Source organism: Syngnathus leptorhynchus, chromosome 8 (genome assembly GCF_054491065.1).
Source record: "Syngnathus leptorhynchus isolate UIUO chromosome 8, UIUO_Slep, whole genome shotgun sequence".
Classification (NCBI taxonomy): Eukaryota; Metazoa; Chordata; class Actinopteri; order Syngnathiformes; family Syngnathidae; genus Syngnathus; species Syngnathus leptorhynchus.
The window spans coordinates 12395739-12421057 of NC_141202.1; the positions used below are offsets into that span (position 1 = coordinate 12395739).

The 25319-nt window shown below is 49.8% G+C and overlaps 6 non-coding genes and 45 pseudogenes across 6 annotated transcripts; all 51 read left to right on the forward strand.

The window, feature by feature from the left end:
* The first annotated feature begins 210 nt into the window (after positions 1-210).
* On the forward strand, positions 211-330 carry LOC147052895 (5S ribosomal RNA). The gene has a single exon (XR_015067026.1). It is a non-coding gene; the product is annotated as a 5S ribosomal RNA (ribosomal RNA).
* Positions 331-446: 116 nt separating this feature from the next.
* Positions 447-566, forward strand: LOC147052896 (5S ribosomal RNA; annotated as a pseudogene).
* A 118-nt stretch (positions 567-684) lies between these two features.
* On the forward strand, positions 685-804 carry LOC147052897 (5S ribosomal RNA; annotated as a pseudogene).
* Positions 805-930: 126 nt separating this feature from the next.
* LOC147052898 (5S ribosomal RNA) lies at positions 931-1050 on the forward strand. Its single transcript, XR_015067027.1, has one exon. It is a non-coding gene; the product is annotated as a 5S ribosomal RNA (ribosomal RNA).
* A 116-nt stretch (positions 1051-1166) lies between these two features.
* LOC147052899 (5S ribosomal RNA) lies at positions 1167-1286 on the forward strand (annotated as a pseudogene).
* A 117-nt stretch (positions 1287-1403) lies between these two features.
* Positions 1404-1523, forward strand: LOC147052900 (5S ribosomal RNA; annotated as a pseudogene).
* Positions 1524-1648: 125 nt separating this feature from the next.
* Positions 1649-1768, forward strand: LOC147052901 (5S ribosomal RNA; annotated as a pseudogene).
* A 125-nt stretch (positions 1769-1893) lies between these two features.
* LOC147052902 (5S ribosomal RNA) lies at positions 1894-2013 on the forward strand (annotated as a pseudogene).
* A 115-nt stretch (positions 2014-2128) lies between these two features.
* LOC147052903 (5S ribosomal RNA) lies at positions 2129-2248 on the forward strand (annotated as a pseudogene).
* Positions 2249-2368: 120 nt separating this feature from the next.
* Positions 2369-2482, forward strand: LOC147052904 (5S ribosomal RNA; annotated as a pseudogene).
* Positions 2483-2824: 342 nt separating this feature from the next.
* On the forward strand, positions 2825-2944 carry LOC147052905 (5S ribosomal RNA; annotated as a pseudogene).
* Positions 2945-3295: 351 nt separating this feature from the next.
* LOC147052906 (5S ribosomal RNA) lies at positions 3296-3415 on the forward strand (annotated as a pseudogene).
* A 115-nt stretch (positions 3416-3530) lies between these two features.
* Positions 3531-3650, forward strand: LOC147052907 (5S ribosomal RNA; annotated as a pseudogene).
* Positions 3651-3766: 116 nt separating this feature from the next.
* LOC147052908 (5S ribosomal RNA) lies at positions 3767-3886 on the forward strand (annotated as a pseudogene).
* A 131-nt stretch (positions 3887-4017) lies between these two features.
* LOC147052909 (5S ribosomal RNA) lies at positions 4018-4137 on the forward strand (annotated as a pseudogene).
* Positions 4138-4252: 115 nt separating this feature from the next.
* LOC147052910 (5S ribosomal RNA) lies at positions 4253-4372 on the forward strand (annotated as a pseudogene).
* Positions 4373-4489: 117 nt separating this feature from the next.
* On the forward strand, positions 4490-4599 carry LOC147052911 (5S ribosomal RNA; annotated as a pseudogene).
* Positions 4600-4715: 116 nt separating this feature from the next.
* LOC147052912 (5S ribosomal RNA) lies at positions 4716-4835 on the forward strand (annotated as a pseudogene).
* Positions 4836-4953: 118 nt separating this feature from the next.
* Positions 4954-5073, forward strand: LOC147052913 (5S ribosomal RNA; annotated as a pseudogene).
* A 125-nt stretch (positions 5074-5198) lies between these two features.
* Positions 5199-5318, forward strand: LOC147052914 (5S ribosomal RNA). The gene has a single exon (XR_015067028.1). It is a non-coding gene; the product is annotated as a 5S ribosomal RNA (ribosomal RNA).
* A 116-nt stretch (positions 5319-5434) lies between these two features.
* On the forward strand, positions 5435-5554 carry LOC147052915 (5S ribosomal RNA). The gene has a single exon (XR_015067116.1). It is a non-coding gene; the product is annotated as a 5S ribosomal RNA (ribosomal RNA).
* Positions 5555-5671: 117 nt separating this feature from the next.
* LOC147052916 (5S ribosomal RNA) lies at positions 5672-5791 on the forward strand (annotated as a pseudogene).
* A 117-nt stretch (positions 5792-5908) lies between these two features.
* LOC147052917 (5S ribosomal RNA) lies at positions 5909-6028 on the forward strand (annotated as a pseudogene).
* A 351-nt stretch (positions 6029-6379) lies between these two features.
* Positions 6380-6499, forward strand: LOC147052918 (5S ribosomal RNA; annotated as a pseudogene).
* Positions 6500-6614: 115 nt separating this feature from the next.
* LOC147052919 (5S ribosomal RNA) lies at positions 6615-6734 on the forward strand (annotated as a pseudogene).
* Positions 6735-6851: 117 nt separating this feature from the next.
* LOC147052920 (5S ribosomal RNA) lies at positions 6852-6971 on the forward strand (annotated as a pseudogene).
* Positions 6972-7096: 125 nt separating this feature from the next.
* LOC147052921 (5S ribosomal RNA) lies at positions 7097-7216 on the forward strand (annotated as a pseudogene).
* Positions 7217-7560: 344 nt separating this feature from the next.
* Positions 7561-7680, forward strand: LOC147052922 (5S ribosomal RNA; annotated as a pseudogene).
* Positions 7681-18144: 10464 nt separating this feature from the next.
* On the forward strand, positions 18145-18264 carry LOC147052923 (5S ribosomal RNA; annotated as a pseudogene).
* A 312-nt stretch (positions 18265-18576) lies between these two features.
* LOC147052924 (5S ribosomal RNA) lies at positions 18577-18696 on the forward strand (annotated as a pseudogene).
* A 116-nt stretch (positions 18697-18812) lies between these two features.
* LOC147052925 (5S ribosomal RNA) lies at positions 18813-18932 on the forward strand (annotated as a pseudogene).
* A 116-nt stretch (positions 18933-19048) lies between these two features.
* Positions 19049-19168, forward strand: LOC147052926 (5S ribosomal RNA; annotated as a pseudogene).
* A 126-nt stretch (positions 19169-19294) lies between these two features.
* On the forward strand, positions 19295-19414 carry LOC147052927 (5S ribosomal RNA). The gene has a single exon (XR_015067029.1). It is a non-coding gene; the product is annotated as a 5S ribosomal RNA (ribosomal RNA).
* A 342-nt stretch (positions 19415-19756) lies between these two features.
* On the forward strand, positions 19757-19876 carry LOC147052928 (5S ribosomal RNA; annotated as a pseudogene).
* Positions 19877-19991: 115 nt separating this feature from the next.
* On the forward strand, positions 19992-20111 carry LOC147052929 (5S ribosomal RNA; annotated as a pseudogene).
* Positions 20112-20230: 119 nt separating this feature from the next.
* On the forward strand, positions 20231-20350 carry LOC147052930 (5S ribosomal RNA; annotated as a pseudogene).
* A 353-nt stretch (positions 20351-20703) lies between these two features.
* LOC147052931 (5S ribosomal RNA) lies at positions 20704-20823 on the forward strand (annotated as a pseudogene).
* A 115-nt stretch (positions 20824-20938) lies between these two features.
* On the forward strand, positions 20939-21058 carry LOC147052932 (5S ribosomal RNA; annotated as a pseudogene).
* A 118-nt stretch (positions 21059-21176) lies between these two features.
* On the forward strand, positions 21177-21296 carry LOC147052933 (5S ribosomal RNA; annotated as a pseudogene).
* A 116-nt stretch (positions 21297-21412) lies between these two features.
* Positions 21413-21532, forward strand: LOC147052934 (5S ribosomal RNA; annotated as a pseudogene).
* Positions 21533-21874: 342 nt separating this feature from the next.
* LOC147052935 (5S ribosomal RNA) lies at positions 21875-21994 on the forward strand (annotated as a pseudogene).
* Positions 21995-22118: 124 nt separating this feature from the next.
* LOC147052936 (5S ribosomal RNA) lies at positions 22119-22238 on the forward strand (annotated as a pseudogene).
* A 341-nt stretch (positions 22239-22579) lies between these two features.
* Positions 22580-22699, forward strand: LOC147052937 (5S ribosomal RNA; annotated as a pseudogene).
* Positions 22700-22814: 115 nt separating this feature from the next.
* On the forward strand, positions 22815-22934 carry LOC147052938 (5S ribosomal RNA; annotated as a pseudogene).
* Positions 22935-23052: 118 nt separating this feature from the next.
* On the forward strand, positions 23053-23172 carry LOC147052939 (5S ribosomal RNA). The gene has a single exon (XR_015067185.1). It is a non-coding gene; the product is annotated as a 5S ribosomal RNA (ribosomal RNA).
* Positions 23173-23525: 353 nt separating this feature from the next.
* On the forward strand, positions 23526-23645 carry LOC147052940 (5S ribosomal RNA; annotated as a pseudogene).
* A 115-nt stretch (positions 23646-23760) lies between these two features.
* On the forward strand, positions 23761-23880 carry LOC147052941 (5S ribosomal RNA; annotated as a pseudogene).
* Positions 23881-23998: 118 nt separating this feature from the next.
* Positions 23999-24118, forward strand: LOC147052942 (5S ribosomal RNA; annotated as a pseudogene).
* A 116-nt stretch (positions 24119-24234) lies between these two features.
* LOC147052943 (5S ribosomal RNA) lies at positions 24235-24354 on the forward strand (annotated as a pseudogene).
* Positions 24355-24696: 342 nt separating this feature from the next.
* On the forward strand, positions 24697-24816 carry LOC147052944 (5S ribosomal RNA; annotated as a pseudogene).
* A 124-nt stretch (positions 24817-24940) lies between these two features.
* On the forward strand, positions 24941-25060 carry LOC147052945 (5S ribosomal RNA; annotated as a pseudogene).
* Positions 25061-25319: the final 259 nt, after the last annotated feature.

The following is a 25319-nucleotide window of genomic DNA, read 5'->3' on the forward strand; positions in this document are numbered from 1 at the left end:
CCCTGAGAACGCCCGATCACGGAAGCTGAAGCAGGGTCAAGCCTGGCTAGTACTTGGATGGGAGACCGCCTGGGAATACCAGGTGCTGAAAGCCTTTCTTTACCCCCCACACGTCGATTGTGAAAGGAAAGCCATCAAGTACCGCCGTTGCTTGGCACGGTTTCAGGGGCGATTGTGTCTATAAAATGCAAAACTTTGGTGAGCTTGACGGCTTACGGCCATACTACCCTGAGAACGCCCGATCTCGTCCGATCTCGGAAGCTTAAGCAGGGTCGGGCCTGGTTAGTACTTGAATGGGAGACCGCCTGGGAATACCAGGTGCTGAAAGCCTTTTTTTTACCCCCCCATGTCGATTGTGAAAGGAAAGCCATCAAGTACCGCCGTTGCTTGGCACGGTTTCAGGGGCGATTGTGTCTATAAAATGCAAAACTTTGGTACATTTGACGGCTTACGGCCATACTACCCTGAGAACGCCCGATCTCGTCCGATCTCGGAAGCTGAAGCAGTGTCGGGCCTGGTTAGTACTTGAATGGGAGACCGCCTGGGAATACCAGGTGCTGAAAGCCTATTTTTACCCCCCCCACGTCGATTGTGAAAGGAAAGCCATCAAGTACCGCCGTTGCTTGGCACGGTTTTTGAGGGGTGATTGTGTCTATAAAATGCAAAATTTTGGTGAGTTTGACGGCTTACGGCCAAACTACCCTGAGAACGCCCGATCTCGTCCGATCTCGGTAGCTAAAGCAGGGCCGGGCCTGGTTAGTACTTGAATGGGAGACCGCCTGGGAATACCAGGTGCCGAAAGCCTTTTTTTACCCCCCCCCCCCCCCCCCACGTCGATTGTGAAAGGAAAGCCATCAAGTACCGCCGTTGCTTGGCACGGTTTCAGGGGCGATTGTGTCTATAAAATGCAAAACTTTGGTGAGCTTGACGGCTTACGGCCATACTACCCTGAGAACGCCCGATCTCGTCCGATCTCGGAAGCTTAAGCAGGGTCGGGCCTGGTTAGTACTTGAATGGGAGACCGCCTGGGAATACCAGGTGCTGAAAGCCTTTTTTTTAACCCCCCACGTCGATTGTGAAAGGAAAGCCATCAAGTACCGCCGTTGCTTCGCACGGTTTCAGGGGCGATTGTGTCTATAAAATGCAAAACTTTGGTGGGTTTGACGGCTTACGGCCATACTACCTTGAGAACGCCCGATCTCGTCCGATCTCGGAAGCTAAAGCAGGGTCGGACCTGGTTAGTACTTGAATGGGAGACCGCCTGGGAATACCAGGTGCTGAAAGCCTATTTTTACCCCCCCCCACGTCGATTGTGAAAGGAAAGCCATCAAGTACCGCCGTTGCTTGGCACGGTTTCAGGGGCGATTGTGTCTATAAAATGCAAAACTTTGGTGGGTTTGTCGGCTTACGGCCATACTACCCTGAGAACGCCCGATCTCGTCCGATCTCGGTAGCTAAAGCAGGGCCGGGCCTGGTTAGTACTTGAATGCGAGACCGCCTGGGAATACCAGGTGCTGAAAGCCATTTTTTACACACACTCCCCCCCCCACGTCGGTTGTGAAAGGAAAGCCATCAAGTACCGCCGTTGCTTGGCACGGTTTCAGGGGTGATTGTGTCTATAAAATGCAAAACTTTGGTGAGCTTGACGGCTTACGGCCATACTACCCTGAGAACGCCCGATCTCGTCCGATCTCGGTAGCTAAAGCAGGGCCGGGCCTGGTTAGTACTTGAATGGGAGACCGCCTGGGAATACCAGGTGCTGAAAGCCATTTTTTACACACACACCCCCCCCCACGTCGATTGTGAAAGGAAAGCCATCAAGTACCGCCGTTGCTTGGCACGGTTTCAGGGGCGATTGTGTCTATAAAATGCAAAACTTTGGTAAACCTGACAGCTTACGGCCATACTACCCTGAGAACGCCCGATCTCGTCCGATCTCGGAAGCTAAAGCAGGGTCGGGCCTGGTTAGTACTTGAATAGGAGACCGCCTGGGAATACCAGGTGCGGAAAGCCTATTTTTACCACCCCACGTCGATTGTGAAAGGAAAGCCATCAAGTAACGCCGTTGCTTGGCACGGTTTCAGGGGCGATTGTGTCCATAAAATGCAAAACTTTGGTGAGTTTGACGGCTTACGGCCATACTGCCCTGAAAACGCCCGATATCATCCGATCTCGGAAGCTAAAGCAGGGTCGGGCCTGGTTAGTACTTGAATGGGAGACCGCCTGGGAATACCAGGAGCTGAAAGCCTTTTTTTACCCCCCCCCCCCACGTCGATTGTGAAAGGAAAGCCATCAAGTACCGCCGTTGCTTGGCACGGTTTCAGGGGCGATTGTGTCTATAAAATGCAAAACTTTGGTGAGCTTGACGGCTTACGGCCATACTACCCTGAGAACGCCCGATCTCGTCCGATCGCTTAAGCAGGGTCGGGCCTGGTTAGTACTTGAATGGGAGACCGCCTGGGAATACCAGGTGCTGAAAGCCTTTTTTTTACCCCCCCACGTCGATTGTGAAAGGAAAGCCATCAAGTACCGCCGTTGCTTGGCACGGTTTCAGGGGCGATTGTGTCTATAAAATGCAAAACTTTGGTGGGTTTGACGGCTTACGGCCATACTACCCTGAGAACGCCCGATCTCGGAAGCTGAAGCAGGGTCGGGCCTGTTTAGTCCTTGAATGGGAGACCGCCTGGGACTACCAGGTGCTGAAAGCCTATTTTTACCCCCCCCCACGTCGATTGTGAGAGGAAAGCCATCAAGTACCGCCATTGCTTGGCACGGTTTCAGGGCGATTGTGTCTATAAAATGCAAAACTTTGGTGAGTTTGACGGCTTACGGCCATACTACCCTGAGAACGCCCGATCTCGTCCGCTCTCGGAATTTAAAGCAGGGTCGGGCCTGGTCAGTACTTGGATGGGAGACCGCCTGGGAATACCAGGTGCTGAAAGCCTATTTTTACCACCCCACGTCGATTGTGAAAGGAAAGCCATCAAGTACCACCGTTGCTTGGCACGGTTTCAGAGGCGATTGTGTCTATAAAATGCAAAACTTTGGTGAGTTTGACGGCTTACGGCCATACTACCCTGAGAAAGCCCGATATCGTCTGTTCTCGGAAGCTAAAGCAGTGTCGGGCCTGGTTACTACTTGAATGGGAGAATGCCTGGGAATACCAGTTGCTGAAAGCCTTTTTTTACCCCCCCCACGTCGATTGTGAAAGGAAAGCCATCAAGTACCGCCGTTGCTTGGCACGGTTTCAGGGGCGATTGTGTCTATAAAATGCAAAACTTTGGTGAACCTGACGGCTTACGGCCATACTACCCTGAGAACGCCCGATCTCGTCCGATCTCGGAAGCTAAAGCAGGGTCGGGCCTGGTTAGTACTTGAATGGGAGACCGCCTGGGAATACCAGGTGCGGAAAGCCTATTTTTACCACCCCACGTCGATTGTGAAAGAAAAGCCATCAAGTACCGCCATTGCTTGGCACGGTTTCAGGGGCGATTGTGTCCATAAAATGCAAAACTTTGGTGAGTTTGACGGCTTACGGCCATACTACCCTGAGAACCCCCGATCTCGTCCGATCTCGGAAGCTAAAGCAGGGTCGGGCCTGGTTAGTACTTGAATGGGAGACCGCCTGGGAATACCAGGTGCTGAAAGCCTATTTTTACCCCCCCCACGTCGATTGCGAAAGGAAAGCCATCAAGTACCGCCGTTGCTTGGCACAGTTTCAGGGGTGATTGTGTCTATAAAATGCAAAACGTTGGTGAGTTTGACGGCTTACGGCCAAACTACCCTGAGAACGCCCGATCTCGTCCGATCTCGGTAGCTAAAGCAGGGCCGGGCCTGGTTAGTACTTGAATGGGAGACCGCCTGGGAATACCAGGTGCTGAAAGCCATTTTTTACACACACCCCCCCCCCCCCCCCCATGTCGATTGTGAAAGGAAAGCCATCAAGTACCGCCGTTGCTTGGCACGGTTTCAGGGGCGATTGTGTCTATAAAATGCAAAACTTTGGTGAACCTGACGGCTTACGGCCATACTACCCTGAGAACGCCCGATCTCGTCCGATCTCGGAAGCTAAAGCAGGGTCGGGCCTGGTTAGTACTTGAATGGGAGACCGCCTGGGAATACCAGGTGCGGAAAGCCTATTTTTACCACCCCACGTCGATTGTGAAAGGAAAGCCATCAAGTAACGCCATTGCTTGGCACGGTTTCAGGGGCGATTGTGTCCATAAAATGCAAAACTTTGGTGAGTTTGACGGCTTACGGCTATACTGCCCTGAAAACGCCCGATATCATCCGATCTCGGAAGCGAATGCAGGGTCGGGCCTGGTTAGTACTTGAATGGGAGACCGCCTGGGAATACCAGGAGCTGAAAGCCTTTTTTTACCCCCCCCCACGTCGATTGTGAAAGGAAAGCCATCAAGTACCGCCGTTGCTTGGCACGGTTTCAGGGGCGATTGTGTCTATAAAATGCAAAACTTTGGTGAGCTTGACGGCTTACGGCCATACTACCCTGAGAACGCCCGATCTCGTAAGCTTAAGCAGGGTCGGGCCTGGTTAGTACTTGAATGGGAGACCGCCTGGGAATACCAGGTGCTGAAAGCCTTTTTTTTAACCCCCCACGTCGATTGTGAAAGGAAAGCCATCAAGTACCGCCGTTGCTTCGCACGGTTTCAGGGGCGATTGTGTCTATAAAATGCAAAACTTTGGTGGGTTTGACGGCTTACGGCCATACTACCTTGAGAACGCCCGATCTCGTCCGATCTCGGAAGCTAAAGCAGGGTCGGGCCTGGTTAGTACTTGAATGGGAGACCGCCTGGGAATACCAGGTGCTGAAAGCCTATTTTTACCCCCCCCCCACGTCGATTGTGAAAGGAAAGCCATCAAGTACCGCCGTTGCTTGGCACGGTTTCAGGGGCGATTGTGTCTATAAAATGCAAAACTTTGGTGGGTTTGTCGGCTTACGGCCATACTACCCTGAGAACGCCCGATCTCGTCCGATCTCGGTAGCTAAAGCAGGGCCGGGCCTGGTTAGTACTTGAATGGGAGACCGCCTGGGAATACCAGGTGCTGAAAGCCATTTTTTACACACACTCCCCCCCCCACGTCGGTTGTGAAAGGAAAGCCATCAAGTACCGCCGTTGCTTGTCACTGTTTCAGGGGCGATTGTGTCTATAAAATGCAAAACTTTGGTGAGCTTGACGGCTTACGGCCATACTACCCTGAGAACGCCCGATCTCGTCCGATCTCGGAAGCTTAAGCAGGGTCGGGCCTGGTTAGTACTTGAATGGGAGACCGCCTGGGAATACCAGGTGCTGAAAGCCTTTTTTTTACCCCCCCACGTCGATTGTGAAAGGAAAGCCATCAAGTACCGCCGTTGCTTGGCACGGTTTCAGGGGCGATTGTGTCTATAAAATGCAAAACTTTGGTGGGTTTGACGGCTTACGGCCATACTACCCTGAGAACGCCCGATCTCGTCCGATCTCGGAAGCTAAAGCAGGGTCGGGCCTGGTTAGTACTTGAATGGGAGACCGCCTGGGAATACCAGGTGCTGAAAGCCTATTTTTACCCCCCCCCACGTCGATTGTGAAAGGAAAGCCATCAAGTACCGCCGTTGCTTGGCACGGTTTCAGGGGCGATTGTGTCTATAAAATGCAAAACTTTGGTGGGTTTGACGGCTTACGGCCATACTACCCTGAGAAAGCCCGATCTCGTCCGATCTCGGAAGCTAAAGCAGGGTCGGGCCTGGTTACTACTTGAATGGGAGACCGCCTGGGAATACCAGGTGCTGAAAGCCTTTTTTTACCCCCCCCCACGTTGATTGTGAAAGGAAAGCCATCAAGTACCGCCGTTGCTTGGCACGGTTTCAGGGGCGATTGTGTCTATAAAATGCAAAACTTTGGTGAGTTTGACGGCTTACGGCCATACTACCCTGAGAACGCCCGATCTCGTTCGATCTCGGAAGCTTAAGCAGGGTCGGGCCTGGTCAGTACTTGGATGGGAGACCGCCTGGGAATACCAGGTGCTGAAAGCCTATTTTTACCACCCCACGTCGATTGTGAAAGGAAAGCCATCAAGTACCACCGTTGCTTGGCACGGTTTCAGAGGCGATTGTGTCTATAAAATGCAAAACTTTGGTGAGTTTGACGGCTTACGGCCATACTGCCCTGAGAACGCCCGATATCGTCTGATCTCGGAAGCTAAAGCAGTGTCGGGCCTGGTTACTACTTGAATGGGAGAATGCCTGGGAATACCAGTTGCTGAAAGCCTTTTTTTACCCCCCCCACGGCGATTGTGAAAGGAAAGCCATCAAGTACCGCCGTTGCTTGGCACGGTTTCAGGGGCGATTGTGTCTATAAAATGCAAAACTTTGGTGAACCTGACGGCTTACGGCCATACTACCCTGAGAACGCCCGATCTCGTCCGATCTCGGAAGCTAAAGCAGGGTCGGGCCTGGTTAGTACTTGAATGGGAGACCGCCTGGCAATACCAGGTGCGGAAAGCCTGTTTTTACCACCCCACGTCGATTGTGAAAGGAAAGCCATCAAGTAACGCCATTGCTTGGCACGGTTTCAGGGGCGATTGTGTCCATAAAATGCAAAACTTTGGTGAGTTTGACGGCTTACGGCCATACTGCCCTGAAAACGCCCGATATCATCCGATTTCGGAAGCTAAAGCAGGGTCGGGCCTGGTTAGTACTTGAATGGGAGACCGCCTGGGAATACCAGGAGCTGAAAGCATATTTTTACCCCCCCCCACGTCGATTGTGAAAGGAAAGCCATCAAGTACCGCCGTTGCTTCGCACGGTTTCAGGGGTGATTGTGTCTATAAAATGCAAAACTTTGTTGAGTTTGACGGCTTACGGCCAAACTACCCTGAGAACGCCCGATCTCGTCCAATCTCGGTAGCTAAAGCAGGGCCGGGCCTGGTTAGTACTTGAATGGGAGACCGCCTGGGAATACCAGGTGCTGAAAGCCATTTTTTACACACACACCCCCCCCCACGTCGATTGTGAAAGGAAAGCCATCAAGTACCGCCGTTGCTTGGCACGGTTTCAGGGGCGATTGTGTCTATAAAATGCAAAACTTTGGTGAGCTTGACGGCTTACGGCCATACTACCCTGAGAACGCCTGATCTCGTCCGATCTCGGAAGCTTAAGCAGGGTCGGGCCTGGTTAGTACTTGAATGGGAGACCGCCTGGGAATACCAGGTGCTGAAAGCCTTTTTTTTACCCCCCCACGTCGATTGTGAAAGGAAAGCCATCAAGTACCGCCGTTGCTTGGCACGGTTTCAGGGGCGATTGTGTCTATAAAATGCTAAACGTTGGTGGGTTTGTCGGCTTACGGCCATACTACCCTGAGAACGCCCGATCTCGGAAGCTGAAGCAGGGTCGGGCCTTTTTAGTCCTTGAATGGGAGACCGCCTGGGACTACCAGGTGCTGAAAGCCTATTTTTACCCCCCCCCCACGTCGATTGTGAAAGGAAAGCCATCAAGTACCGCCATTGCTTGGCACGGTTTCAGGGGCGATTGTGTCTATAAAATGCAAAACTTTGGTGAGTTTGACGGCTTACGGCCATACTACCCTGAGAACGCCCGATCTCGTCTGATCTCGAAAGTTAAAGCAGGGTCGGGCCTGGTCAGTACTTGGATGGGAGACCGCCTGGGAATACCAGGTGCTGAAAGCCAATTTTTACCACCCCACGTCGATTGTGAAAGGAAAGCCATCAAGTACCACCGTTGCTTGGCACGGTTTCAGAGGCGATTGTGTCTATAAAATGCAAAACTTTGGTGAGTTTGACGGCTTACGGCCATACTGCCCTGAGAACGCCCGATATCGTCTGATCTCGGAAGCTAAAGCAGGGTCGGGCCTGGTTACTACTTGAATGGGAGAATGCCTGGGAATACCAGTTGCTGAAAGCCTTTTTCTACCCCCCCCACGTCGATTGTGAAAGGAAAGCCATCAAGTACCGCCGTTGCTTGTGTTAGGATACGGATTTTAGCTATTGATCTGACTCCAAATTACGATCAACTTTAACACAAGTTTCTATGTCCTAATCCACACACTGGCGCACCTAACAATTTTGCGAGTTCGTTCTGTCAAAGAGAAGACCAGTAGATCAATCAGACCAAATTTACCAAATGTTTATTCCTAACAAAGTGCTCTAATACAGGCCTGGGTCCCGGGTCCCTCACACTAAAACTCGTGCGTTTCTGTGACCACCAAAAGACGACACATTCTTCCGGGTTGCCCAGTTTTAAAGAAACACAATATGAATATTTAAAGCATGCAAAATATTGTGTGATGATTGGTCGATGGTCATCTCCTCCCCGTCGAGGTGTCATCACTGCGGTCAGGAGTTTGGGGATTTTCCTCTCGAAGCCCAACCACCTGGACGTGGTATTGTTCTTTGATCACCGACCTCGAGGTGTTATCTGTTGGAATAATCTCGGGGGAAGCCTTGGCCTGCCAGATCAGGAGGCCTTATTTTATGAGTTTACGACTCTCCTTTAAACTAAATGCTTTCTATTTGGTTCAAGGAATGTCTCCTGATCCCCGTCAGCCTTATGTTTCCTTCCTGTCCTTATGTTACTTTTGTGTTTGTTTTGTAAGAAGTCCTCAATGACAACGAGCAGAGCTTCTTTGCATAGGCGAAATGTTCTTTGTCAGTTTAAAGGGACTTCATTCCTTTTAGTTAACTGTAGCTTCGATTCATAGATTGCAGATGATCAAAATTGGCTATATACAGTTTGAAGAAGTCACATTAAAGTTATCCCATATTTACTCAATGTTCGTTTAAGGAACTGTACATCAGTTACCTTACATTTACTCAATATGTGCTGAAAGGTTTAGGCAAGGTCAGATATTATTACTATTATGTGTTGTGTTAGTTTACTAAGAAGTTAAACTTAGCAGGAGTCGGCCACCTGTGGAGAGGACAACTGGTTGGGGGGAAGAAAGCAGACTCTGCACTCCCAATGCGGGGGTCGAGAAGATCAACTCACACCACACTACATTCCTTTTCCAATCAGCGTTACTACAGCCACTATCTCCCTTCCTTTAGTGTAGCAACGCCTCTGTAGCCAGGGCATCCAAGACATCAAAAGGAGGAGCACGTGGGGGAGGAACTAAGAACTGGCAGAAACTGCAAGCGAGCCTCCCCCCAATACTAGATATTATATTGATATGATTATATGTTTAACACAACCTTGAAAAATATGTTTGCTAACTGCTGAAAGCACATTTCCCTTTATTCCCTCTCATGACCTCATTTATGAGGTCATCACCCGCGACTCTAGCAAATATCTACCAGTGCGCTATCGGTCCTTTCTTCCTCCCGCGGCTCATGTTGAGCCACCAGGGTATATTGGCCCATCGGTGGCAACGGGCCAACGGTTTTCTCGATCAACCGGACAGTGAGTGATCTAATACATGGAACACAACAACAACCGCATAACATCATAATTGTAGTAAAAATAGCCACAGCAACAAGCACAGACATGATGAGCCCTTTCCAGTTTCCAAACGTTTTCATCCAATCAAACCAAATATCGGTGTGTACACCTGAATGATCTTTCATCTTTTTATTCAGTGTCCTTAGTCCTTCCAACGCCTTGGTCAGTCGTCCCCCTGGTGCCGTGTTGTTTGGGATGAAAGTACAACATGCATCACCAAACATTCCACACACACCATGTTCCTTAGCCAATAGCATGTCCAACGCAATTCTATTTTGGAACGTCATTAATGACGTCGCGGCCAATTGTTCATGAACTGCGGCAAATGATTCAGCTGTATAATTACCAAGTCGTTGGACATTGTAATGAACGTAATTAATACGGTCTACATTTTTATTGGGGGTGATCCATAGGAAGATACTTTCGAATCCCGAGGCCACTTGATTAACGAGTTTATACTCATCTGGTACACCTCGGGGCACTCCTATAGCGTCAATATATGTTGGATCGTCGTCGCTCAACCACGGGGGCAAAACGTTTCTTTTGGCTCGCTTCAGGAGCTCCGTCAATGGGGACTCCAGGTCCCAATTGAGATTCTGTATTTCAATGGGGACAACCACCACAGGCATTATCAAAGACACGAGGGCACAGATACCTGATGCATTCTTCGGCAAGCGATCATATAATTTGTCATCACCACACCACAACCAGATGTCTGCACGAGAGAGAGGAGAGGTTACAGTCAGTGACAAATTGAATTTGCACCAGGTGGAATCTATTGTCCCAATACTTATGCCGGTTCCCTTTAACTTTAAACATGTCATATTTTGTTGAGTCACATGGTTGTCAAAAATGGGCTTTCTTTTTTCCATGCCTACAACTGGGTAAATATCGTCATAAATCAAACAGTCACCATCGGTACTAGACTTGGTCAACACCTGTAAAATACAAGATAGTTCTATTGCAGCTGGAACGACTTTTAACACTACTCTTGCTTTGAGACAGACCACACAATCTTCACCAGTAGTATTAGCAGCTTGTTCTGCCATTAAAAGCCAATTATTATTTATAGCGGTGACTCCCGTAGTGACCCTAAACCAATCATCTATGCTTCTGACTGCTTCCACGAGGATTCGAGGGTTTGTCGAGAGACTCACGGATACTTCTTGTTTGTCATCCTCACCTTGACATAGGAACACCTGCCAATACGGGTATCCATGCACATATATGTTTAACTGGAAACCCCAGCATCCCACTGTGTGTCTTCCTAAATGTAAATCTTGCGTAGTATTAACCCACAAAGTGATGCCTATCTGCGTTTTTTCCCCTTTTATCATTTGCTGATGTTGTTTCGCTTGAACACTAGTTCCCCATGATTTATACCAATCTTTGGTGTCCCATACCAAGTTTTTCCAACCTCTGTTAACTAGCTCGTTGGTCAAATACCAATCATAATCCCGATAATCCTGTCCTCTAATCTGCCCGTTTACCAAACTATCAAACGGTATGGTAATTTGTACTGTCACGTTTTTAGGGATGCAAACCTGGATTCCCCATTTAAATGATTGAACCGGTTCGCAGAGTCCCCGGTGTGTCTGAGTTACCCCAGCCACCACTCGCCTTTTGGACCGGGATTTTAAATGGTACTCAGACACGTTACTGTTTGTTTTGTGGCACCTCGTTCCATTACAGTACCACAACGGTTCCATGATTGGGGCTAGGTTTTTCAATTTAGCGTTTAACCTACCTTGACTTACGTTCCTCGCCATCTGCGTCATCTGAGTGAATAATTGTATGCCGTGACTACCCAATGCCCTCTCAACCAAAGACAAACTAAACTCACCCCCTAAGCATTGAGAATAAAACAACCACATTTCTCCGTATGTTAATTTACCTTTTCCATGACATGAAGCAACTACAAACCGTCCATCCCCTTTACATTGGTGAATACATGTCCCTTCTCTGTCTGGTGGGGCTAAATCCAATATTTCCCTTACCTGTTCAATTTGCTTCCTCCACACCCTTCTCTGGTACTTTTCCAATTTGTCCTGTAACGTTTGGTTTGTCTCTGTCCAATTAGACAATGTGACATGCATTTGCCAATTCCCGCTGTCACATCTCTGTCTCAAACCTTCCTGTTCTTCTCGTGAGAGCTCTTCTGTTGTGTTCACAAAAACTACTTCTCCTTTGCATCGGTATTGTTTATAAGTGGGTAAAATTTGAATCTGGGACGTTTTCTGCTGGATAGTCTCATCAATTGTCATCAATGTCCACACAAAAAGACAACTTACTAAAAATAGCACTACTAAAATTAATTCTGAAAAATCCAAAAATCCTTTCGAGCCCTCTCCTTTACTTTTCCGTATTGCTGCTCCTTCTCCTTCTGTCACCCCCCTTTTGGCCGGGTCCGGGACACGGCCAATCAAGAATACCTTCATCCTGACGGAACAAACTCTGGGGCCGGACGTAGGTGTGTGTAGTGATACCACCGGCGTCCTTTGAAGTCGAGCTGGGCCGCGTGAGACGTCCTGGCCAAGACACGAAAGGGGCCCTTCCACCTGGGCTCCGTCCACTTTCTGGAGACGACTCGGACGTACACGTATGGTGTGAGCTGATTATCCACCGACACGTCTCCCTCCGCCACAGCTGCAGCGGTTTTCTCTCCAATCTGTGCAGAAACACTGGACACCAAAGCAGACAAATAGGACCAATATGCTGCATGAGACAAATTTGGTACCGTAACATCCTCCGGCGGGACGAGCGTTGTCGCTGGTCCCGGCATTAGACGACCTGTCATCAATTCAAACGGTGCAAATCCAGTGTGCCTGTTAACGGATTGGCGCACAGACAACAAGGCAAGCGGAAGAGCTTGGAGCCAATTCATTTTTGTTTGAGCCATAATTTTGGCCAGTTTTTCCTTCAACGTCCGGTTCATTCGTTCAACTTTGCCCTGGCTCTGAGGATGGTAGACACAGCCGAATCGATGCTTCAAACCCAGAATTGATTCCACCTTGGCCAAGGCTTTGTTGTTAAAGTGTGTACCATTGTCAGAGCGGATCAGGGCTGGAAAACCATGCGTGGGGATGTAATGGGTGATCAAAGCCTTGATCACAGCAGCAGAATCTTCTTTCGAGCACGGATATGCCTCAGGCCAGCCTGAGTAAGCGTCAACCAACACAAGCAAAAAGCGTTTCCCATTCACTCTTGTATACATGTCGGTGAAATCAATGATCACCTCTGCTCCCAGCCACGGGGTCGGCTGAAACAGGCCGGGCTTAGGCTTCAACGTAGGACGCAAACAGGAGTCTGGGTGTTCCCCGTCCAGATTACTGGACCGCGGGACACCAACATCTCCAGCAATCCTGTCTGCCATGGGTTGTTTAATTTGGTATGCATTCTGAGACTCAAACCAGTACAAATTAGGAATGTGAGTTTCCCGCCAATCGGTCTGTTGCAACAACTGCTTGACCATTGAGCCCAATTGTCTAGCCTCGTGTCCTGGGGAAAGAGCTAGGGAAATGTGTGGCACCCCTTTTTCTGTCATTTTGAACCACTGCATTTGTTCATGTGTCAGCTCAGTTACCGCTGCAACTCCCTCTTTACCAATCAAAATGCATGATGAAATTAAATCCCACATGTGCCCTTCAATTTCTTCAAACAAATCCCGATATACATCATCACTTTTTCGGTCATAATATAGAGTGCAATGCAAAGGATCAACAGGTGGGTGGTATGGCGTCAGTGAGCAGATCCAGGGTTTCCACAGTTGGTAGGTCGAGAACACACCACCACCAGCAGGGGTCTCTGGCTCCAGCCTGGCCCAGTAGATGGTTGCCGTTTCTGCTTCTGTTGGTAGGGGCGCCATCAGCCACTGACCATGTTGTTGTATTTGTTGTGAGCACTGGATGCTGATGCCATCTGGAAATTGAATAATCACTCCCTCTGGCCCACACAGAATTCTGGCTTCAACGGCTGACAACAAGTCCCTCCCCATCAAATTGATTGGGGTGTCCGTGGAATGGATGTATTTGTGCCAGAGTCTACACCCCGTCCGGGTGATCACAGTCTCAAGTGGTTTGGTAAAAGGCAGAGTTTGTGGTTTTCCCGAGAAGCCGACCAAAGTTGTTGTTTTCTTTGACAGTGAGGATACAGGAAGGGCAGTGTTTATTGATGAATATGTTGCGCCTGTGTCCACCAGCATCTGCACAGGTTTTCCCTCCACTGTCACATGAAGCATTGGCTCCGCCGGGCCGCTGCTTCTCTGGCTCCCCGGGCATCCCTATTCGAATTGTCCACACCAGAGATCATCATGTTGATAGTACTGACCTCTGTGTGCTTGTGGCTGTTGCCAGGGTCGTCCACTCGAGGGAGCTGTTCGTGTTTGTTGTATCGGCTCCTCGGGTTGGTGTGGCGGGCCTCCGGCTGGACGGCCGGCTCCGTGCGGTCGATACTGCGGGCACTCTCTTGCCCAGTGATCGGTTTCGCCGCAGATGTAGCATGCGTTGGGCGAATGGTTTTTGTATGTCGCCCTCCCCGGGTAAGCAGGTGCACTCCCTCCCCGGCCTCTGTATCCGCCCCGGAACTGGCCCCTTCCGCGTCCCACCACCTGAGGAGCCTGTGACATTTGCATTTCCTTTTTCTGTGATTTAGACTGTCTAGCTTCACCATGCATTTTTGCCAACTGTAATTTCAACAACTGTTTGGATAATGCGTCTGTCTCGTTATCAACTTTAGCTTGTGACTCAGTAAACATTCTGCAGTGATGCAAAAGATGACGTTTAAACCGTTCCTCGGCACAAACCAGAATGTCAGGGTCTGACATTAACTGCTTCTTCACATCTGGCGGAAGTCCATCCACCAGCGCCGTCCGGAAGAGCACCTCTGCCTCGTGCGTGAGAGCCGGATGGCGACCTGTGGTTTCAATCCAACTCTCCACACATGTTACATAATGTTGGGCAGGTGACATTTTCACATCATAAGGAAACATAGTGGGGGCCAAATCGGTGGGTTGTGGGAAAGTCATTTTAATGTTTTCAAACAGGGGCGCTGCTACTTGTGGCAAGGGCACCTCCCTCCCCAGTCTCGCTGTGCCTGCTGCTTCCTCAATCGCCTGCAATTGCACTAGGGAGCATGCTCCTGCCAACATCTGTCGCATGTCACCAAGTGTACAACTCTGTCCACTCATTAGAGCCAAAAACTTGTTCAGCCACACCTTGCCTCCTCTGTGTAGTGGGGGCATCTTTTCCATCATCGCAGTTACATCACGGAGCACCATGGGCTCGTAACGCTGACCATCCGCTGTTGCCACTAGGGGACACATCAACTCATTTTTCTGAACCTCTGCTTGTATCATCTGTCCACGAGTACTCCGCAAATTATATTCTCTCCGTGTCTGGCTCTCTCCCTGTCCGCCCTTTTTTCTACCATTCAGATTCGCGTACTCCAACATTTTCCTCTGTTGCATCACATCATCTTCCTCCTCACCTCCGCTACCGTCCCGCTGTGAATGCTCTTTCTGTCTCCACTCACTCTTCGCGTCTTGTCTTATTTTCTCCGTTACCCATTTCAACATCTGCGCTTCCTGTCTACGCTGCTCATCAACTTGATCAACTTTCTTTTTTAGCTCCTCGTTCTCGGCACTTAGTCTATGCCCACCTACTCCTTTCGTTATGTTGGACGTTTGAGGGCTCGGAGCGGGGGTGGAAGTGTCCACGCGGGACGCCTCCTCCTCCCTGATCCGTCGCCTCTCTCTATTTACTGCTTGTTCAATCAGTTGTACAATACTTTGATCCGCCCTTTCGCCTTCGCCCTCGACATCCACTACCAGTCGGCCACCCAACGTCACCACTGGAGCCATCACTCCGGGGTTGCCGTACGGCGGCGGTCCAACAGCAGTCACTCCGAGTGTGGGGGCACTCGGGGGTGTTACATCATGCAAAGATGGATAAATGCCCTTGTATTCAACTCCTTTCTTATCTATTTCCACCGCTTTCTCTTCCACTTTGGCATGTATCGCATACAATTAAGAAATCTACTTGCCATGTACTTCTCATCACCTTCAAGAGTTAGAGATTTACCGTTTTTTATTTCCTATCTTAACTTGGTATTTTTAGATTTTTCCAATTTTTTTCAATTTTTTGTTTTACTTTTTTTTTTTTTTTACTTTTTTTTTTTTACTTTGAGGATCCTCAATGCAGGATTAAATTTACCCTTCAACAAAATTACTAGCCTGTGTATTACGGTTGGTTTTTGCTAGTACTGTTTTTTACTGTCAATTTATCCTACCATTCACACTCTCAACGCACACACACCTCTCATCACACACACTATCTCACTCCATTCATTCCTCTCAGCACACGCACTCCTCTCATCACACACACTATCTCACACACACTCCTATCAATTTGGGGCATTTTGGATGTTTTAGCGGTCTGATCTCTCACAGAAGGAACTGTTACCACCGGATGTTTTCGGGAGAGCCTCACACCTCCCAGGATCTCAAAAAAAACCTGGCTATTTGAATACGCTCGTCAACGTACCCTTGTCCGCCACGACTAGGCTAGGTCCCGGACCTATTCGTAATACGCGTAAGTCCCTGACTTTACCGTACACGTCACACACGTAAGTTCCAAACTTATTCGCCGTATGTATCTCTTGCACACTTTATTTGATCTGAACAACAGTCTCCTCTTAAATTTCCTTTTTCAATTTGCAGAATTTTGACTTATAGTAACAGGTATTCTGCTTACCTTATCAGTGATGAGCGCTCAGGGTTGAGGAGACGTTGTACCAGCTCAACGTTGTGCACCTTACTTATTCCAAACGGTTCGCCGACCGAGAGACAGCGTCCCGGACGCTGTCCGGTGTCCTGGATACAGACCACGAGTTGTCAATTACCCTTCTCTCGACATCACGTCAGGGTCACCAAGAAATTGTTAGGATACGGATTTTAGCTATTGATCTGACTCCAAATTACGATCAACTTTAACACAAGTTTCTATGTCCTAATCCACACACTGGCGCACCTAACAATTTTGCGAGTTCGTTCTGTCAAAGAGAAGACCAGTAGATCAATCAGACCAAATTTACCAAATGTTTATTCCTAACAAAGTGCTCTAATACAGGCCTGGGTCCCGGGTCCCTCACACTAAAACTCGTGCGTTTCTGTGACCACCAAAAGACGACACATTCTTCCGGGTTGCCCAGTTTTAAAGAAACACAATATGAATATTTAAAGCATGCAAAATATTGTGTGATGATTGGTCGATGGTCATCTCCTCCCCGTCGAGGTGTCATCACTGCGGTCAGGAGTTTGGGGATTTTCCTCTCGAAGCCCAACCACCTGGACGTGGTATTGTTCTTTGATCACCGACCTCGAGGTGTTATCTGTTGGAATAATCTCGGGGGAAGCCTTGGCCTGCCAGATCAGGAGGCCTTATTTTATGAGTTTACGACTCTCCTTTAAACTAAATGCTTTCTATTTGGTTCAAGGAATGTCTCCTGATCCCCGTCAGCCTTATGTTTCCTTCCTGTCCTTATGTTACTTTTGTGTTTGTTTTGTAAGAAGTCCTCAATGACAACGAGCAGAGCTTCTTTGCATAGGCGAAATGTTCTTTGTCAGTTTAAAGGGACTTCATTCCTTTTAGTTAACTGTAGCTTCGATTCATAGATTGCAGATGATCAAAATTGGCTATATACAGTTTGAAGAAGTCACATTAAAGTTATCCCATATTTACTCAATGTTCGTTTAAGGAACTGTACATCAGTTACCTTACATTTACTCAATATGTGCTGAAAGGTTTAGGCAAGGTCAGATATTATTACTATTATGTGTTGTGTTAGTTTACTAAGAAGTTAAACTTAGCAGGAGTCGGCCACCTGTGGAGAGGACAACTGGTTGGGGGGAAGAAAGCAGACTCTGCACTCCCAATGCGGGGGTCGAGAAGATCAACTCACACCACACTACATTCCTTTTCCAATCAGCGTTACTACAGCCACTATCTCCCTTCCTTTAGTGTAGCAACGCCTCTGTAGCCAGGGCATCCAAGACATCAAAAGGAGGAGCACGTGGGGGAGGAACTAAGAACTGGCAGAAACTGCAAGCGAGCCTCCCCCCAATACTAGATATTATATTGATATGATTATATGTTTAACACAACCTTGAAAAATATGTTTGCTAACTGCTGAAAGCACATTTCCCTTTACTTGGCACGGTTTCAGGGGCGATTGTGTCTATAAAATGCAAAACTTTGGTGTACCTGACGGCTTACGGCCATACTACCCTGAGAACGCCCGATCTCGTCCGATCTCGGAAGCTAAAGCAGGGTCGGGCCTGGTTACTACTTGAATGGGAGAATGCCTGGGAATACCAGTTGCTAAAAGCCTATTTTTACCACCCCACGTCGATTGTGAAAGGAAAGCGATTGTGACGATTGTGTCTATAAAATGCACAACTTTGATGATTTTGGCGGCTTACGGCCATACTACCCTGAGAACGCCCGATCTCGGAAGCTGAAGCAGGGTCAATCCTGGCTAGTACTTGGATGGGGGACCGCCTGGGAATACCAGGTGCTGAAAGCCTTTTTTTACCCCCCCCACGTCGATTGTGAAAGGAAAGCCATCAAGTACCGCCGTTGCTTGGCACGGTTTCAGGGGCGATTGTGTCTATAAAATGCAAAGCTTTGGTGAGTTTGACGGCTTACGGCCATACTACCCTGAAAATGCCCAATCTCGTCCGATCTCGGTAGCTAAAGCAGGGTCGGGCCTGGTTAGTACTTGAATGGGAGGCCGCCTGGGAATACCAGGTGCTGAAAGCCTATTTTTACCACCCCACGTCGATTGTGAAAGGAAAGCGATTGTGGCGATTGTGTCTATAAAATGCACAACTTTGATGAGTTTGACGGCTCACGGCCATACTACCCTGAGAACGCCCGATCTCGGAAGCTGAAGCAGGGTCAAACCTGGCTAGTACTTGGATGGGAGACCGCCTGGGAATACCAGGTGCTGAAAGCCTTTTTTAGCCCCCCCCACGTCGATTGTGAAAGGAAAGCCATCAAGTACCGCCGTTGCTTGTCACGGTTTCAGGGGCGATTGTGTCTATAAAATGCAAAACTTTGGTGAGCTTGACGGCTTACGGCCATACTACCCTGAGAACGCCCGATCTCGTCCGATCTTGGAAGCTTAAGCAGGGTCGGGCCTGGTTAGTACTTGAATGGGAGACCGCCTGGGAATACCAGGTGCTGAAAGCCTTTTTTTTACCCCCCCACGTCGATTGTGAAAGGAAAGCCATCAAGTACCGCCGTTGCTTGGCACGGTTTCAGGGGCGATTGTGTCTATAAAATGCAAAACTTTGGTTTGTTTGACGGCTTACGGCCATACTACCCTGAGAACGCCCGATCTCGTCCGATCTCGGAAGCTAAAGCAGGGTCGGACCTGGTTAGTACTTGAATGGGAGACCGCCTGGGAATACCAGGTGCTGAAAGCCTTTTTTTTACCCCCCCACGTCGATTGTGAAAGGAAAGCCATCAAGTACCGCCGTTGCTTGGCACGGTTTCAGGGGTGATTGTGTCTATAAAATGCAAAACTTTGGTGAGTTTGACGGCTTACGGCCAAACTACCCTGAGAACGCCCGATCTCGTCCGATCTCGGTAGCTAAAGCAGGGCCGGGCCTGGTTAGTACTTGAATGGGAGACCGCCTGGGAATACCAGGTGCTGAAAGCCATTTTTTACACCCCCCCCCCCCCCCCACGTCGATTGTGAAAGGAAAGCCATCAAGTACCGCCGTTGCTTGGCACGGTTTCAGGGGCGATTGTGTCTATAAAATGCAAAACTTTGGTGAGCTTGACGGCTTACGGCCATACTACCCTGAGAACGCCCGATCTCGTCCGATCTCGGAAGCTTAAGCAGGGTCGGGCCTGGTTAGTACTTGAATGGGAGACCGCCTGGGAATACCAGGTGCTGAAAGCCTTTTTTTTACCCCCCCACGTCGATTGTGAAAGGAAAGCCATCAAGTACCGCCGTTGCTTGGCACGGTTTCAGGGGCGATTGTGTCTATAAAATGCAAAACTTTGGTGGGTTTGACGGCTTACGGCCATACTACCCTGAGAACGCCCGATCTCGGAAGCTGAAGCAGGGTCGGGCCTGTTTAGTCCTTGAATGGGAGACCGCCTGGGACTACCAGGTGCTAAAAGCCTATTTTTACCCCCCCCACGTCGATTGTGAAAGGAAAGCCATCAAGTACCGCCATTGCTTGGCACGGTTTCAGGGGCGATTGTGTCTATAAAATGCAAAACTTTGGTGAATCTCACGGCTTACGGCCATACTACCCTGAGAACGCCCGATCTCGTCCGATCTCGGAAGCTAAAGCAGGGTCGGGCCTGGTTAGTACTTGAATGGGAGACCGCCTGGGAATACCAGGTGCGGAAAGCCTATTTTTACCACCCCACGTCGATTGTGAAAGGAAAGCCATCAAGTAACGCCGTTGCTTGGCACGGTTTCAGAGGCGATTGTGTCCATAAAATGCAAAACTTTGGTGAGTTTGACGGCTTACGGCCATACTGCCCTGAAAACGCCCGATATCATCCGATCTCGGAAGCTAAAGCAGGGTCGGGCCTGGTTAGTACTTGAATGGGAGACCGCCTGGGAATACCAGGAGCTGAAAGCCTTTTTTTACCCCCCCCCCCACGTCGATTGTGAAAGGAAAGCCATCAAGTACCGCCGTTGCTTGGCACGGTTTCAGGGGCGATTGTGTCTATAAAATGCAAAACTTTGGAGGGTTTGACGGCTTACGGCCATACTACCTTGAGAACGCCCGATCTCGTCCGATCTCGGAAGTTAAAGCAGGGTCGGGCCTGGTTAGTACTTGGATGAGAGACCGCCTGGGAATACCAGGTGCTGAAAGCCTTTTTTTACCCCCCCCCACGTCGATTGTGAAAGGAAAGCCATCAAGTACCGCCGTTGCTTGGCACGGTTTCAGGGGCGATTGTGTCTATAAAATGCAAAGCTTTGGAGAGTTTGACGGCTTACGGCCATACTACCCTGAGAACGCCCGATATCGTCTGATCTCGGAAGCTAAAGCAGTGTCGGGCCTGGTTACTACTTGAATGGGAGAATGCCTGGGAATACCAGTTGCTGAAAGCCTTTTTTTACCCCCCCCACGTCGATTGTGAAAGGAAAGCCATCAAGTACCGCCGTTGCTTGGCACGGTTTCAGGGGCGATTGTGTCTATAAAATGCAAAACTTTGGTGAACCTGACGGCTTACGGCCATACTACCCTGAGAACGCCCGATCTCGTCCGATCTCGGAAGCTAAAGCAGGGTCGGGCCTGGTTAGTACTTGAATGGGAGACCGCCTGGGAATACCAGGTGCGGAAAGCCTATTTTTACCACCCCACGTCGATTGTGAAAGGAAAGCCATCAAGTAACGCCATTGCTTGGCACGGTTTCAGGGGCGATTGTGTCCATAAAATGCAAAACTTTGGTGAGTTTGACGGCTTACGGCCATACTGCCCTGAAAACGCCCGATATCATCCGATCTCGGAAGCTAAAGCAGGGTCGGGCCTGGTTAGTACTTGAATGGGAGACCGCCTGGGAATACCAGGAGCTGAAAGCCTTTTTTTACCCCCCCCCCACGTCGATTGTGAAAGGAAAGCCATCAAGTACCGCCGTTGCTTGGCACGGTTTCAGGGGCGATTGTGTCTATAAAATGCAAAACTTTTGTGAGCTTGACGGCTTACGGCCAAACTACCCTGAGAACGCCCGATCTCGTCCGATCTCGGAAGCTTAAGCAGGGTCGGGCCTGGTTAGTACTTGAATGGGAGACCGCCTGGGAATACCAGGTGCTGAAAGCCTTTTTTTTAACCCCCCACGTCGATTGTGAAAGGAAAGCCATCAAGTACCGCCGTTGCTTCGCACGGTTTCAGGGGCGATTGTGTCTATAAAATGCAAAACTTTGGTGGGTTTGACGGCTTACGGCCATACTACCTTGAGAACGCCCGATCTCGTCCGATCTCGGAAGCTAAAGCAGGGTCTGGCCAAGTTAGTACTTGAATGGGAGACCGCCTGGGAATACCAGGTGCTGAAAGCCTTTTTTTTACCCCCCCACGTCGATTGTGAAAGGAAAGCCATCAAGTACCGCCGTTGCTTGGCACGGTTTCAGGGGCGATTGTGTCTATAAAATGCAAAACTTTGGTGGGTTTGTCGGCTTACGGCCATACTACCCTGAGAACGTCCGATCTCGGAAGCTAAAGCAGGGTCGGGCCTGGTTAGTACTTGAATGTGAGACCGCCTGGGAATACCAGGTGCTGAAAGCCTATTTTTACCCCCCCCACGTCGATTGTGAAAGGAAAGCCATCAAGTACCGCCGTTGCTTGGCACGGTTTCAGGGGTGATTGTGTCTATAAAATGCCAAACGTTGGTGAGTTTGACGGCTTACGGCCAAACTACCCTGAGAACGCCCGATCTCGTCCGATCTCGGTAGCTAAAGCAGGGCCGGGCCTGGTTAGTACTTGAATGGGAGACCGCCTGGGAATACCAGGTGCTGAAAGCCATTTTTTACACACACACCCCCCCCACGTCGATTGTGAAAGGAAAGCCATCAAGTACCGCCGTTGCTTGGCACGGTTTCAGGGGCGATTGTGTCTATAAAATGCAAAACTTTGGTGAACCTGACGGCTTACGGCCATACTACCCTGAGCACGCCCGATCTCGTCCGATCTCGGAAGCTAAAGCAGGGTCGGGCCTGGTTAGTACTTGAATGGAAGACCGCCTGGGAATACCAGGTGCGGAAAGCCTATTTTTACCACCCCACGTCGATTGTGAAAGGAAAGCCATCAAGTAACGCCGTTGCTTGGCACGGTTTCAGGGGCGATTGTGTCCATAAAATGCAAAACTTTGGTGAGTTTGACGGCTTACGGCCATACTACCCTGAGAACGCCCGATCTCGGAAGCTGAAGCAGGATCGGGCCTGTTTAGTCCTTGAATGGGAGACCGCCTGGGAATACCAGGTGCTGAAAGCCTTTTTTTACCCCCCCCACGTTGATTGTGAAAGGAAAGCCATCAAGTACCGCCGTTGCTTGGCACGGTTTCAGGGGCGATTGTGTCTATAAAATGCAAAACTTTGGTGAACCTGACGGCTTACGGCCATACTACCCTGAGAACGCCCGATCTCGTCCGATCTCGGAAGCTAAAGCAGGGTCGGGCCTGGTTAGTACTTGAATGGGAGACCGCCTGGCAATACCAGGTGCGGAAAGCCTATTTTTACCACCCCACGTCGATTGTGAAAGGAAAGCCATCAAGTAACGCCATTGCTTGGCACGGTTTCAGGGGCGATTGTGTCCATAAAGTGCAAAACTTTGGTGAGTTTGACGGCTTACGGCCATACTGCCCTGAAAACGCCCGATATCATCCGATCTCGGAAGCTAAAGCAGGGTCGGGCCTTGTTAGTACTTGAATGGGAGACCGCCTGGGAATACCAGGAGCTGAAAGCCTTTTTTTACCCCCCCCCCACGTCGATTGTGAAAGGAAAGCCATCAAGTACCGCCGTTGCTTGGCACGGTTTCAGGGGCGATTGTGTCTATAAAATGCAAAACTTTGGAGGGTTTGACGGCTTACGGCCATACTACCTTGAGAACGCCCGATCTCGTCCGATCTCGGAAGTTAAAGCAGGGTCGGGCCTGGTTAGTACTTGGATGGGAGACCGCCTGGGAATACCAGGTGCTGAAAGCCTTTTTTTACCCCCCCCCACGTCGATTGTGAAAGGAAAGCCATCAAGTACCGCCGTTGCTTGGCACGGTTTCAGGGGCGATTGTGTCTATAAAATGCAAAGCTTTGGAGAGTTTGACGGCTTACGGCCATACTACCCTGAGAACGCCCGATATCGTCTGATCTCGGAAGCTAAAGCAGTGTCGGGCCTGGTTACTACTTGAATGGGAGAATGCCTGGGAATACCAGTTGCTGAAAGCCTTTTTTTACCCCCCCCACGTCGATTGTGAAAGGAAAGCCATCAAGTACCGCCGTTGCTTGGCACGGTTTCAGGGGCGATTGTGTCTATAAAATGCAAAACTTTGGTGAACCTGACGGCTTACGGCCATACTACCCTGAGAACGCCCGATCTCGTCCGATCTCGGAAGCTAAAGCAGGGTCGGGCCTGGTTAGTACTTGAATGGGAGACCGCCTGGGAATACCAGGTGCGGAAAGCCTATTTTTACCACCCCACGTCGATTGTGAAAGGAAAGCCATCAAGTAACGCCATTGCTTGGCACGGTTTCAGGGGCGATTGTGTCCATAAAATGCAAAACTTTGGTGAGTTTGACGGCTTACGGCCATACTGCCCTGAAAACGCCCGATATCATCCGATCTCGGAAGCTAAAGCAGGGTCGGGCCTGGTTAGTACTTGAATGGGAGACCGCCTGGGAATACCAGGAGCTGAAAGCCTTTTTTTACCCCCCCCCCACGTCGATTGTGAAAGGAAAGCCATCAAGTACCGCCGTTGCTTGGCACGGTTTCAGGGGCGATTGTGTCTATAAAATGCAAAACTTTTGTGAGCTTGACGGCTTACGGCCAAACTACCCTGAGAACGCCCGATCTCGTCCGATCTCGGAAGCTTAAGCAGGGTCGGGCCTGGTTAGTACTTGAATGGGAGACCGCCTGGGAATACCAGGTGCTGAAAGCCTTTTTTTTAACCCCCCACGTCGATTGTGAAAGGAAAGCCATCAAGTACCGCCGTTGCTTCGCACGGTTTCAGGGGCGATTGTGTCTATAAAATGCAAAACTTTGGTGGGTTTGACGGCTTACGGCCATACTACCTTGAGAACGCCCGATCTCGTCCGATCTCGGAAGCTAAAGCAGGGTCTGGCCAAGTTAGTACTTGAATGGGAGACCGCCTGGGAATACCAGGTGCTGAAAGCCTTTTTTTTACCCCCCCACGTCGATTGTGAAAGGAAAGCCATCAAGTACCGCCGTTGCTTGGCACGGTTTCAGGGGCGATTGTGTCTATAAAATGCAAAACTTTGGTGGGTTTGTCGGCTTACGGCCATACTACCCTGAGAACGTCCGATCTCGGAAGCTAAAGCAGGGTCGGGCCTGGTTAGTACTTGAATGTGAGACCGCCTGGGAATACCAGGTGCTGAAAGCCTATTTTTACCCCCCCCACGTCGATTGTGAAAGGAAAGCCATCAAGTACCGCCGTTGCTTGGCACGGTTTCAGGGGTGATTGTGTCTATAAAATGCCAAACGTTGGTGAGTTTGACGGCTTACGGCCAAACTACCCTGAGAACGCCCGATCTCGTCCGATCTCGGTAGCTAAAGCAGGGCCGGGCCTGGTTAGTACTTGAATGGGAGACCGCCTGGGAATACCAGGTGCTGAAAGCCATTTTTTACACACACACCCCCCCCACGTCGATTGTGAAAGGAAAGCCATCAAGTACCGCCGTTGCTTGGCACGGTTTCAGGGGCGATTGTGTCTATAAAATGCAAAACTTTGGTGAACCTGACGGCTTACGGCCATACTACCCTGAGCACGCCCGATCTCGTCCGATCTCGGAAGCTAAAGCAGGGTCGGGCCTGGTTAGTACTTGAATGGAAGACCGCCTGGGAATACCAGGTGCGGAAAGCCTATTTTTACCACCCCACGTCGATTGTGAAAGGAAAGCCATCAAGTAACGCCGTTGCTTGGCACGGTTTCAGGGGCGATTGTGTCCATAAAATGCAAAACTTTGGTGAGTTTGACGGCTTACGGCCATACTACCCTGAGAACGCCCGATCTCGGAAGCTGAAGCAGGATCGGGCCTGTTTAGTCCTTGAATGGGAGACCGCCTGGGAATACCAGGTGCTGAAAGCCTTTTTTTACCCCCCCCACGTTGATTGTGAAAGGA